Source organism: Orycteropus afer, unplaced genomic scaffold (assembly GCF_000298275.1).
Source record: "Orycteropus afer afer isolate SDZICR_OR568_19922 unplaced genomic scaffold, OryAfe1.0 scaffold00813, whole genome shotgun sequence".
In the NCBI taxonomy this organism is placed as follows: Eukaryota; Metazoa; Chordata; class Mammalia; order Tubulidentata; family Orycteropodidae; genus Orycteropus; species Orycteropus afer.
This window is the reverse complement of record NW_006922400.1, coordinates 463,630-474,227: the sequence shown is the minus strand read 5'-3', so window position 1 is coordinate 474,227 and position 10,598 is coordinate 463,630.

Here is a 10,598-nt window from a genome sequence, read left to right as displayed (position 1 = left end):
AGATGACAAGGCAGATTTGTCTGTTTCCTGTCTAATTTGAATAGCTGAATACTGTCAGCAGATGTCTTCATTAAGTCTGTGTAAGAAGAGGGTTGGGAATAAAAGGGAAAGGACTCAAAGGAAAGAAGTAGGCTTTCCTTCTGATATTCTGCATATAGGTTGGTCATATATCTTCCAGGATGATCTATAATACAAGAGTAGGTTCTAGTATTTAAGATGAAATGGTAATTTATTTTAGGATTGAAAACACCTGTAGCAAACATTTGTTGGGTATTGACACCCATTTTGAAGTCTTGGGATATGTAGTGTTATGACTCAACATCAGGAAACAATAACAGTTGAGACAGACATTCACTTTTAGGTATTTAAGTCATAAAACATAGCAGAAGGTTGTATGGCAGTTACTATTAGTATTTAGTTGTACACCTATTCACTTAATGACTGTCTTGTTATTTGATATTTTGCATTTGTGACAGTAGTAAAAAGTTATCTGAGTATTTTCACGTGAATGATGTATCTGGCAATAATGAATGTTGAGGTGTGAGGTGAGAGTAATGCTGGCTGTGACAGTTAAAGTTATGTATCAACATGGTTGGGCTATGATTCTCAGTGGTTTGTCACTTATGTAATGATGTAATTTGGCAGTTATTGATGTAGTCATCCTCCATTTTTGCATAATGCTGATTTTTGCATAATGACCTAGTCTTTGACACTTAACCATACCAATATGTGAGAAATGGTTGTAATTGTGTGCCATGGAGTCAAGTGGTTGTGTGCCAGCTTACAGAAATGCTGTAGGACAGAGTAGAACTACTCCACAGTGTCTGGTAGGCTGTAATCTTTATGGGAGAAGATCACCACGTCTTTTCTTCTGTGGAGCTGCTGGTGGGTTTGAACCACTGATGTATGCATTAGCAGCTGAGGGCTTAAACTTTGGGCCACCAAGACTCCTTGTATGGCAATTAGGTGAGTTTAATCAATGATAGGGAAGAGTGAAACTGAGCTGGAGTGATATTCCCACCTATAGTGAGCTCTGATATAAACAATGTCTACCAGTTAAGTCATGACTATCAGCAGCACTATTTAGTTTAAACGTGTCCATTCCGAGTAGAAAGGATAACTAACCAAATGTGACTCCTTTTAGCATTTTCATATTTCTCATTGCCTTCCTCTTTTTGTACTCCCAATTGGAATATCAAAATAGTCTTCTCTGTATAATTTCTTAGATTTGCTTCTTTTATGTTCCTAAAAGCTTGCCAAATACACTTTCTTAGGTTTTATTCTTGGTTTTGATTCCTTGGTTCTTTTAAAGTTATCTCACATCTTTCACAAGAGTCATCTTATCATTTTTCTTTAGGCATTAAAAAAATCTCAGCAATTCCTAAGGCAGCTTTTTTTCTGTAAGCAACTAGGTTACATCAAGAGGATGAGGTATGAAAATGGCATCATAGCAAGAAGCTTATATTATGCTAATCGAGGGCGAGGAATGACCAGTACTATACAATCAGACACTGGAGACTAAACAACAATAGCAGCTATTTTGGACAAAATATTCTGGCTCTATTAATTCAGTTATGCATTGTGATAATGACTATGCATCCTTAACAATAAACAGTAGGTGATCAAATTATGCCTCTCAATCATTTTGGTAATCAAGAAGGACACTATAGGAGCGGCAGCTATAAAAGGCCATGCACTCTCTGAGTAACCCAAGAAAAGGGGTTAAGAAAATAGTGTTGCCAGGAAAAGAAAAGAATTCTTTCCTTTCTCCCTTTCTCCTTTCTCTTAAAAGTGCTGGTTTCTTCCCAAACCTGTAGGAAAATACTTCTATACATTTTCAGCACCTCATCTGATCTTTCTTTCTTCTCTACCTCACATAGTACAGATGTAGAGGGGAAAAAAAAAAAAAAAAAGAAAAGAAAAACTGCCATGACACTTTGAAATAGCTCACAGAGAGGGATCAGGGATTATAGTCATATTAAAAATTAAATGGACTAAGAAGGATAAGGATGAAGGAAGGAAGGAAGTACTGGACAATGACAAATCACTTTAAAAGAAAACACATCAAAGTATGGAACAAAGTAAAGGTTCTCATTTAAAATTACTTCCAGTATGTCAGTAAAACTACCACTTTAGAGAGGTAAAACAAAAGACTAAAGCTAATGCAATTACAATATTAATTCATTCAATCAACAGAAATTTATTAAGCACATATATCCATGTACTGTTCTAATTATTGAGTTTTGAGAGGTCTTTATATAATCAGGACACAAGTCATTTACCAGATAAGTGATTTGTAAATATTTTCTTCCAGTCTGTTGCTTGTATTTTTTGTTCTCCTAACAGTGTCTTTTGAAAACCTAGAGTTCATAATTTTGATGAAATCTAATTTATCGATTGGATCTTATTTTTGGTGTTTATGTAAGAAATCTCTGCCTAGCCCAAGAGCACAAAGATTTTCTCTTGTGTTTTCATCTAGAAATTTTGTAGTTTTTTTTTTTTTCCTATTGATCTTGTACCCTACCACTTTGCTAAACTCACTTAATAATTCTGGAAGCTTGAGAATTCATATACTTTCTATATAGACAATTCAGGATATGATCCATTTTGGATTAATTTTAGTATATGGTATAAGGTTCATTTCTTTGCACTTGAATATTACATTGCTTTAGTACCAATTGTTGAAAAGACTGAATCGCCTTTGCACCCTTGTTGAAAATCAGTTGCCCATTTTATATATAGGTCTGTTTCTGGACTCTATTTTATTTTTCTGTCTAGCTTGACAAAAATACCACACTATGTTGATTAGGGTAGTTTTTAAATAAGTCTTAAAGTTAGTTAGTGTAAGTTCTCCAACTTTGTTCTTTTTTAAAGTTGTTTAGGCTGTCCTAGGTCTTTTGTACCTCTATATGAATTTAAGAATCAGCTTCTCAATTTATACGAAGAGCCTAGTGGGATTTTGATTGAGATTGCATTGAATCTATCAATTTGGAGAACTGACATCTTAACAATATCAAGTCTTCTGATACATGAATAGACTGTATCTCTTCAAGTTTTCTTTAATTTTCCTCAGTGATGTTTCATCATATTCCATTTACAGGTCTTGCAGATCTTTTGTTAGATTTATCCCTAAGTATGTAATATTTTTTATGCTATTGTAAATGATATTTTTGAAGTTTCCATTTCTCATTGTTTGTTCCTAGTACAGATATACCTTGGAGACACTGCAGATTTGGTCCAGACCACTGCAATAAAATCAATCACATGAATTTTTTTGTTTCCCAGTGCATATGAAGGTTATGTTTACATTATACTGCAGTGTATTAGTATGCAATAGCATTGTGAGAAAGTTTAAAATATTGGTTCATGTCCCTGTTTGGTGACAGAGAAAAAAAATGTTTAAATTATTGTGAGAATTACAAAAATATGATACAGAGACATATTTCCATGTTGGAAAAATGGTGTTCATAAACTTGCTTGATGCAGGGTTGCCAAAAACTTTTAATTTGTTAAAAACAATATCTGCAACCCTCAGTAAAACAAGGTATACCTGTGTATAGAAATACAATTGCTTTTTTTTTTTTTTTTGCAGGCGTATGTACACATTTTATTTATGGATGGTTGTTTATTTAGGAGAAAATGAAATCAAATGAAGGGAGTATATCAAGGGTCATAGAAGATGACATCTGTTTTGCCTGGAATGATTTTTGCCCTTCTTTAACTGTTGACTCCTAAAAGACTCAGCTCAGACCTCTGGGAAGCCATCTAGGACATCCCAGTCTCAGCTTGATGCCCTTCTTTGATGTTTCAGCATCCCTAGTCTTACCTCTAATGTGGCATTTCCCACACTATTCATTCCTTTACTTATCTTTCCCACTGCATTGTAAGGGGAAAAATTGTGTTATCTAGCCTTATATTCCTAACAAAAACTAAATGTTGTTAAATTAATTGTTGTGAGTTTATGTGTCAGGCAAAACTAGGTATTTCCAATCTTGAGATATAATTGTTATTACCCCCATTTCACAGATTAATAAACTGAAGCAGAGAGAAATTAAAGAACTCATCCAAAGTTGCTCAGCTGATGAATGGGTGGCAACAGTACACCTGCCTGCAGAATACATATTAGTGCAAGACTTGTTTGCAAGAACAGACAAAAAAACTACATGCTTATAAATATTCTTTGCACCCTGGAGCAATAGGTCTCCATTTAAATAAATTCTGAAGATGAATAATTTTTATCCCATCTAAAAAGTTCAAGTTGAAAGGCTGAGAATAAAAGAAGTGCATTTAATTCAAATGCTCCTGAGAAAAGCTTACTTATAGTATTTTAATAGTATTGATAATAACTAAATATTCATATGTCAAGCACCATTATAAGTACTTTACGTATTTGAAGTCAATGTTTTTAATCCACTGTGCAAAACTAACAATGGAGAGAGATCTTTGAATAGCAATGAATACTTTCCATTACTGTATAATCATAGCCCTTTACCTCTGGCAGAGATCTGTTGACCAAATGGATGAAGAGCCACAAAACCTCAGAAAAGACAAGCTGAGAGACAATGAAGTTAGAGATGTTTCAAGTAACAGGATCTTTCTTCCTTATCAGGTAAGGAATCAAATCATCTTGAATGGAAAGAGACAGGAAAGAGCTCCGTTAAATCATGGAAAATGAAGTAAGAAAAGGAAAGGCTGACCATAATCTGGTAGTTGCAATATTATGCCAGATAAGGTATAAACTACCTTTCCTATTAGGTATAAGGTTATTTAATAGATGAAATAATTAAAAACCCTAGTGAACTTGAATAACTGGTCATAGATAAGGAATCTCTTTGTTGTGGCTCATACCACAAAAGGTCATCACAAATTAAGAAATAGTAAAATAGAGATTAGTGGGCTTCTTCTTGGTAGACATACTATGCTACTTCTTGTCCACCTGAAAAAGAGGGGGACATTCATTACTTTGAAATTTTATTCCACATGCCGCTCCACATCACACCTTCTATACTGCAGGCCCAAGTCAAATGTCACTTCCTTAGGGAAGCCTTCTGTATCTGATCTCTCTCTCCTGTTGTGTTTGCTAGGTGCTGGTTGAGTCGATCCTTACTCATAATGACTCTATGACACAGCAGAACTGCCCCAAAGGGTTTTCCTGGATGAATCTTTATGGTAACAGATTGACAGGTCTTTCTTCTGCAGAACTGCTGGGTGAGTTTGAACCACCAACGTTTTGTTTAGCAGCAGAATGCTTAATGGTTGCAGCGTCAGAGCTTTTTCCTACTTCTCCACTCCCCAACAAAAACTAGGTCAGATCTTCCTATTGTTATTTTTTCATAACATTTCCTTAATGGTACTTATCTCAGTTTACCATTATAAAGAAAATCTTATTTGTGCGATTATTTAAAACATGGCTGCCTGACCCACCAGGATGTACATTCCATGTACAGAAAATAATTTTTAATTTGATAAATGAACAAAAAAAAAAAAAAAAAGTTTAAGTTAGTATGCATTTTCAGAAAATAGATGCCTTCTTGTATGTATCTATTTTAGCTGATTCCATAATTGAGTTTTGTTCAGAAATTCATATTTATTAATTTGTTTTGCAACAGTTAATGTAAAAAAAGAATCACTCTAGACTTGGGTAATCAATAATTGAAAGAAGGAGTTTTATTAGCAATTCTACCTCATATCTTCTAAATACAGCAAAAGATATTTAACAAAAATACAGGAAAGGAAGATTTTTTTTTTAAAGAAAGGTGGGGTGTGATAAATGAAATAATTGTTGCTGTTTCTTGTTGCTAAGTGTAGGAAGCAGATGGAGTGAAGTGGAGGATAATGTCATTATTTGACAGAACACAAGTCAGCTATTTTGGTATATGACTAAAATCTTTTTCCATTACTTTTGCCTTGTTTTCCAATATGTTTACATGATCTTAATATGCTTAATTCATTATCTTAGTATATATTATAATACAAATCTTAATACAAAATAACTTATTTTAATTTCTATGTGCTTGAATAATTTCTTTTAGAAGAATTAGCACAGGGCTGCTTCCTCTAAGGCAGAGGTTGAAGGTGTCCCAAATGTCCAGCTTTTCCAAACTACTACACCACTCCATTGTCTCTATCATCAACTTCTCCTCCTCCCCTCAGTATACTCCCCCTTGTCTTTAAAAAAAAAATAATAAACTCACTGCCGTGGAGTGGATCCCGACTCATAGCGACCCCTCCTTGGGTTTCTAAGGCAGTATTACTACGGAAGTAGATTGGCCCAACCTTCCTTCCGAGGAGTGGCTGGTGGGTTTGAACTGCCAGCCTTCTGGTTAACAGTCAAATCCCTTAGGCACTGTGCCACCAGAGCTGTAACTGTCTCACAGAACTCACAAATTGCCAAGAAAATGGCTCACATAGTGGTGGAGACTAGGTGTCTGGCAAGTCCCAAATCAGGCAGAGATCTATCTGAAGGATTCTCCTCACTAATCTGGTTGCAGGGGCTGGTGAACCCAAATTGGCAGGTCAGATGACTGGCTGCTGTCTCAAGTACAGAGGTGATATGACGACAAATGAAATGCAGGATTGGGAGCAAGAAAACGTGAACTTTGCTTGAGCATTTACACATATACCCTCAAGGAAACTAAGGGTGATGCCTTGAGTCACACCCTCCTGCAAGGTAGAGCTCAGGATACATCTAAGCCACCCTAAACAGGCTGCAAAAAGGGCAAGGAGGCCACATGTTCTGACCTCCTCTAATCCCACAATAGGAAGACAGAATCACCATCAATAGCCCAAGGCCTATTCCTGCAAGGCCAGACATGCTGCCTCCCTCCAGCCCTTTCTCCAACTGTTCCTCCCAAAGCACCCACCACCTCTCCCCTGGGTTTGATAATTCACTGCAATGGCCACACAGAACTCACAGATTACGGGGTTTATTAGGGAAGCACCAGGCTACAATTCAAGTTCAGAAGAAACGCTCAGTGTCTCTCCCAGCCCACTATCTCTTGGCCAAGTCTCTCACAGTCTCTCCCCCAGCAGTGCATGTCCCTCGGTGTCTTACTCAGCAATGCGTGTCTCTTGCGTCTCTTTCCCAGCAGCACGTGTCCCTTCAGTAGTGCGTGTCTCTTTCAGCAGCACGTCTTCCTCAACCAGCAGTCAGAGAGAGTTCTGCCACTAGGAGGCCTTCTTTTGAGCCTGGCAGGGTGGTCAAACTAGCCAATTATAGCATCAGAACTCTAAGCACCTGAGAGAGAGTGGGAACCTCCCAGAACATTGTTTTGTGCCACTCCCAACAGAAATACTCCAGGTGGACACCTTCAGCAATCAGGAGCTCCTCAGTTGCTCATAGCAAATCCCACCTTGGAGTTTACAAAGACTTATGGGTAGAAAAGCCACACTAAGTAATTTACTACACTGCACAAGCTTAGTGGCTAGGATTTATAACATACCACAAAATGGAGGACTATGGCAAGAAGGGCCATATTAAGCAATTCACTGCACAGTACTATACCAAATATAATTTGTTCCATGATAAATCAAACTAAACATTATGTTTTAAAAAATCAGGTTAGGTTAGATGCAGAAGCATCATGGCCCTTTGCCTGTGCCTCTTCCAAGGCCCTGGGAAGGACCCTACCAGTGTAATAACTCAGTCATATGATTTTGTAAAATTTGCAACCTTTTTGCTATAATTGGTTAAGATTGCTGTCTCCACTTGGACTTTCCCTTCCTCACACTTCCTCTGGGGTCAGGCATTTTTGGAACATGGTGGTTGATAGTCACTGTGTATCTCTTTGAAAACCATGTGTAGCCATCCCTTTGAACAAATGGCTTCCAGGACACATCTATTGCTCACCTGACTTTGTAACACAAAGGTGCAACACCAGAAGTCATATTGTGATATGAATGTGTCCTATCATACCAGACACTGAAGTATGTGCACAGTGGGAGAGAAAAAAAGATTTAAAAATTGCCAAGTCAGAAGCTAGTCTGGAAATTCTTCTAATCATCAGAAGTGTTGAATTGTAAGCAGAATACCTACTTCATATTATCACCTAATGAAAATGGACATGCTCTTCTGATGGGGAAATACTTGATAATGCACAGTGTACAAACATATGTATTATTTTTTCCTTTTTTGGATGAGAATCACTCAAAATAAAATTTATGTAATTGCTGAGGTTATATATCACAAACTTTAGGAATATCACAAATCATATGTCTCTTGACATATTGCATATTGCTTCCCAATAAAGGAACTCTGGTGGCGCAATGGTTAAAGAGCTCAGTTGCTAATCAGTGGTTCAGACCCATGAGCTGCTCCATAGGAGAAAAGAACAGGCAGTGTGCTCCTGTAAAGATTATAGCCTAGGACACCCTATGGGGGCAGTTCTGCTCTGTCCTATAGGGTTGCTGTAGATTGGAATCAACTCGATGGCTTCTGAATATGTGAGATCACCTGTGAGATGAAGACATCATATCTGTACAAAGTCGAGCATTTCTAGGTGGAACAGCATTCAAAATTGCCAACAGTGCAACAATAGACCGAAAAAATAAATGTTCCATCATAAAATTCCTAGAAACATTCATCAATTTATGCAATGTATATAATATAAGAACAAGTTGATTACACGCTGTCATTCAGTGTAACATAGAAAAAACTAAAAAATGTATTTGAATTCTTTAATTTCAACTAATTTTGTATCTTTTTTCCATAGTATGAAACTTAAAAAAAAAAAAAAGGGAAGGAAAATCTATTAAAAAATTTTGTCAGACAATTAAAAAATAAAATATGCTGTTTTTCTGTATTGTGGGATATTTAATGCACTTACAAGTTTATTAAAATGTATTTTGTTGTAATTTATCTTCTATTTCCAAACACATGTTCCCTTTACCCACAATTTAATAGTTGTACTTTTGTGTTATAATTACCTTTATTTATTTATTTATTTGTATTGTGATTTGGGTGAAGATTTACAGAGCAAATTCACTTTCCATACAGCAGTTCACATATACTTTGTCTTATGACATTGACCACAGTTTACCACAATGCAACAGCTCCCCTCCCACTTCCTCCCCATAGTTACCTCTTCCCTGTGTCCATCCCTCCATGCACTCCTGCCCCCTGAGCTGTCTCCCTGTGCATAAGCAGCCCTTCTTTCTCCCATGATTGTTCTCTCCAAGGTGTGTATCTACTTGAGGTAAATGTTCAACTCATATGCCTGTCTTTTGTTTGGCTGGAAACCACAGGTGTGGGTTCAATTCCACACCTGAAGGGCATCTAGGTGCCATAGTCTCAGTGGTTCCACCAGGCTCTATCAGACCAGCAAACCTGGTCCCCCCCACCTTTTTTTTTTTCCTCCAAATGATTTTGAGTTTTGTTCTACATTGTTCTCCCTCTCTATCCAGGATCTCCTACATAGATCCCCTTCCAAGTGGATGACAGTGGTAGCTGGGCATCATCTAGTTCTTCTGGTCTCATAGTTGTATAGGCTGCAGATCGGATAGTGTACCAGTCGCTAGGACTAATTGTTTCCATGAATTTTGAATTACCTTTATTTTTAAAGAGTATTGCTTCAAATTAAAAATAAATAAATAAATAATAAGGCCCCACCAAATCTTGATCAAGGTGAAATGAACTAAAAGGTGTTTATCCTATGAAAGCTAAAGGTACTGGCTCATCATTTCCAAAGTAATTGGGAAAAAGGAAATAGTTTTTCTGTTAATCATTAAGATTATTTAAAGAGACATTGCTTTGCCTCAACTACATTCTCTAATATTTATGATATAATTGTTTGACTTCCATTCATGTTATATATATTTGGATTATAAATTCACAGAAATTGGACAAAGGGAAAACTTTTTACTACCTTCTCCCACAGATGAGATGAGTCTTCTTTTCTATTGGCAAAGTTAGGAGACAGTCATTGGAAGATAAATCAGAGCTTGGAGTCAGCTCAAAATGATGCAGGTAGACAGAGCTTGATGAAGACAAAAATAAAATTTAAAAAATGAATATAGCTAGAATCTTAAACTATAGAAGTGAGTGACTATAGGTATTAGTTTTAAAATATGTCATTGTTGTTAGGTACTGTGGAGTTGGTTCCAACTCCTAGCTCAAGCTCATCATTGCAGCTGCTGTGTCAATCCATCTTAGTGATTGAGGGTTTTCCCCCTTTTCTCTGACCCTCTACCAAGCATGATATTCTTCTCCAGGAAGTGGTCTTTTCTGACAACATGACAAAAGTATGAGAGATGAAGTCTGGCCATTCTCTCTTCTAAGGAGCATTCAGGCTATACTTCCTCCAAGACAGATTTGTTCATTTTCCTAGCAGTTCATGGTGCATTCAGTATTCTTCACCAAAAGCACATTTCAAATGCATCAATTCTTCTTATGTCTTCTTTATTTCTTGTGCAGCTCTCACATGGCTATGAGGCAATTGAGAATACTATGGCTTAGATCAAGTGTACTTTTGTGATAATTGGAGCTGTGTTTCAACTTGGCTGGACCACAATTCTGTGTGGTTTAAGCAATTGTGATGTGGTTTTTCCCATGATGGGATCAGATGAATATGTTTTGAGCAGCCAATCTGTTGAAAGGGAGT